Genomic DNA, 3756 nt, shown 5'->3' with positions numbered 1-3756 from the left:
AGATGGATCGGACAGGTGGCATCATTGATGACATCAAATGTGGCAGCGGTAGTGAGGTTCGCCCAGAATTGAACATTGTTTCATTCTGCTGTGCATGGTGTCACTATGAGTCGGTTCCAACTCGATGACACCTGGCAACAACAACAACAAATTTAATGAAGATGGGAGAGAACTCACAGCTTCATATGAGAAGGAAAGGGCTTATGTTGTAAGGAGATTAACAAGAGCCAGAGGAGAAATTGAGCCCAATTCCCCATGGTCCTTGCCCTTTCCACTGTTTCTATTGTCCTTATCTTGTGGTAGTTTCCTTTTGTGTGACTGGGGATGATAGCTGGGTTGCTAATATTGTCTCTCTGGAGTCCTGGTGTAGCATTTTAGTATAAGCACTGGACTGCTAACTGCTAAGCCCATGGATATAATACATTGTATGGATAAAGCAAATTCAATGTGCATATAGAATGAAGGTTGTTAGTTATCTGATCTTAAAATAAGAACAGAGAGGACTGACTATCTGATACACTCAATCCATTTCATTTTGACAACTTCATAGATTCATACTTTCTACATTCCATGTTCTGATTATTAATGGATATTTGCAGCCATTTCTAGTTGTGCCCTGTCAACAAACAAAAGTCCTGAAAGCTTTATTCCATTTGTGTCATCATGGTCAACTCTACTTTGTGTCATCATGGTCAGCTCTTCCTCAGTCATCTTGTGAGGGGCTTATCTTCTATTGCCATAGCTGACAATATTCTGGTGCTATTCATAATGATGTCATCTTCTGGCACTATATCTGACAGTGTTCTGCTGCTGTTTACAATGTTTTCATTGGTTACATTTTCATGTCTGCCTCTCCTCCTTTATAACAGTTGTTGTTAGGTGCTGTTGAGTTAGTATTGACTTATAATGACCTATGCATAACAGGATGAAACACTGCCTGGTCTTACGCCAACTTTACCAACATTGCTATGCTTGAGCCTATTGCTGCTGCCACGGTGCCAGTCCATCTTGCTGGGGTTCTTTCTCTTATTCACTGACCCTCCACTTTACCAAGCATGATGTCCTTTTCCAGGAACTGGTCCCTTATGATAATTTGTTCCAAGTATGAGAGACAAAGGAACATCCTGTCTGTACTTCTTCCAACATAGATTTGTTTGTTCTTTTTGCAGTCATAACAGTTGGTATTTCCTATTCTAATGATAGGATTATATACACTATTTTCATGTTTTGTGAGTCCTACTGTGGCTTTGTAGGTTAAACACTGGACTGATGCAAAAGAAATCTTTAGAGTGTTAAAGAGCAAAGATATCAGTTTGAAGACTAAGGTGCACATGGCACAAGCCATGGTATTTTCAATCCCCTCATATGCACGTGACAGTTGGAAAAAAGAATAAAGAAGACAGAAGAACTGGTGTATTTGAATTATGATACTGATGAAGAATATTGAAAGTACTATGGAATACCAGAAGAGCAAACAAATCTATCTTGGAAGAAGTACAGCCAGAATCCTACTTAGAGTGATGATGGTGAGAATTTGTTCTATATACTTTGGACAGGCTATCAGGAGGAACCAGACCCTAGAAAAGCACATCATGCTTGATAAAGTAGAGAGTCAGTGAAGACTAGGGAGATCCTCACTGAGATAGTTTGACACAGTGACTGCACAATGAACTCAAATGTAATAACAGTTGTGAGGTTGGAGAGGATCAGCAGAGTTTTTCTCTGTTGTATGTAGTCTCACTCTGAGTTAGAACAACAATACAATGAAGATGTCATGTCCTAATCCTCTAAACCTGTAAATAAATTACAATTTCATTGCAAAGAGAATCAAGTTTGTGGGTAGACATAAGGCTACTAATCTTTTGATCTTAAAATAAGAAGAATATCTGGGACTATATGATAAACTCATTGTAATCACATGAGCCCTTCAAAATAGAACATTTCATGGCTGTTATCAGAGAGAGTGATGTGAAATGGATAAAGGTAAAAAAGACTCAGTGTGAGAAGAAACTGACTTGCCATTGCCATCTTTGAAGGGGACAGTGAGTCAATGAATGCTGAAGGCCTATTTAAGCTTCAAAGACAAATTATCAGATTTTTTATGGTGAGTCAGTATAGGATAAACACTGGACTATAAGGTCATTTGAATTGCAATGTCAGTGGTTCACACTTGCCAGCTGCTTCTCAGAAACCTTATGTAAGGTCATTATGAGACAGAACAAACTCAAAGGCAATTAATCACATAAAGAAATGCAGTTCTGTTGCCACCTTCATTTTTGTACATTAAGGCCCATTTCCTGTAGAATTTGCCCATGTACAGATTCCTCATGAGCACAATTAAGTGTTCCAGAATACACATACTTCGTAATGTTATTCATAGATTGTCATGATCCACACAATAGAAAGTCTTTGCATAGTCAATAAAGCACAGGTAAATGGTTTTCTGGCATTCTCTATTTTCAACCAAGAGCCATTCTTCAAATAGCTTGTCAGGATCCACAGAGTCTAAAGCCTTTGCATAGTCAATAAAGCACAGGTAAACATCTTTCTGGTATTCTTTGCTTTCTACAAAAATCTATCTGACATGAGCAATGATATCTCTCATTCTACATTCTCATCAAAATACTAGGTTAACCTGAAAGGTCTATGGACATTGAGAACACTCATTACAGAAGACAAGGATGTAAGCAATAGAAGTCCCATTGGAAATAGGATCATTGGAAATAGGAAAGGAAAGTTGGCCTAGAGTAATAAAGGTCAGTTTTCTAGACAAATGAGTTTCAAAGAAAACCTCATTTCCTGATGATACATACGTGATGAAGTGCTTCTCTCCGTAACAATCTACAGAAGAATATGGAAACTATCTAATTATGTACCATTGTCTGTAGCAAGGAAAATAGAATTATATTTGCATATTTGGGGATTTTCTGTCTAAAACAGCAATTGTAGTTATTTGTCCATTCAAAGGATCTAATTTTAGCTAATTGGCAGGATCAGATAATTTTGTGTATTTAATATTTTGCTGCATGTATGAGTTTGCATCCTGGGCAGTGAAAGTTGTTAACACAGTACCAGCATGAAGACCTTCTTGGTGAATAATCTTGGGGATAGGTACAAAATATGGGTTTTCATTCACATTGATAACTGTAACAGATACTGTTGCAGTTGATGGAGGTGGGTGCTGAATACCCTTAGCTAATGGCACTTGATTTTCTGCAGCGACAGTAAGGATAAACATCCTATTTGTTGCAAAGTCATTTGGTTTGACCACAGTGACTAAGCCGTCATTGCTGTTAGGGTCAGTCCAGATGATGAAACACCCTGTAGGATCTCCATCACTGATTCTGTACACTGCATTCGAGTGTACAGAATCGGTCACCAGAACTGAAGAAACTGAAGAAAAAAATCAAGCCTCAACTTTCGTTATTGAAAGATTCTCTGGGCAAATTAATGAATGATGCAGAAAGCATCAAGAGAAGATGGAAGGAACACAGAGTCACTGTACCAAAAGGAAATGGTTAATGATCAATGGTTTCAAGAGATAGCATATGATCAAGAGCCAATGATACTTAGGAAGGAAGTCCAAGGTGCGTTGAAGGAATCAGCAAAGAACAAGGCATCAGGAATTGGTGGACTAAAATTTGAAATCTTTCAAGAAAGTGAGGTGGCATAGGAGGCACTCACTCATCTCTGCCAAGAAATTTGGAAGACAACTATCTGGCCAATTGATTGGAAGAGATCCATATTTGTGCCCAT

This window comes from Chrysochloris asiatica, unplaced genomic scaffold, assembly GCF_000296735.1.
Source record: "Chrysochloris asiatica unplaced genomic scaffold, ChrAsi1.0 scaffold00381, whole genome shotgun sequence".
Lineage (NCBI taxonomy): Eukaryota > Metazoa > Chordata > Mammalia > Afrosoricida > Chrysochloridae > Chrysochloris > Chrysochloris asiatica.
Note: the sequence above shows the minus strand (reverse complement) of the source record.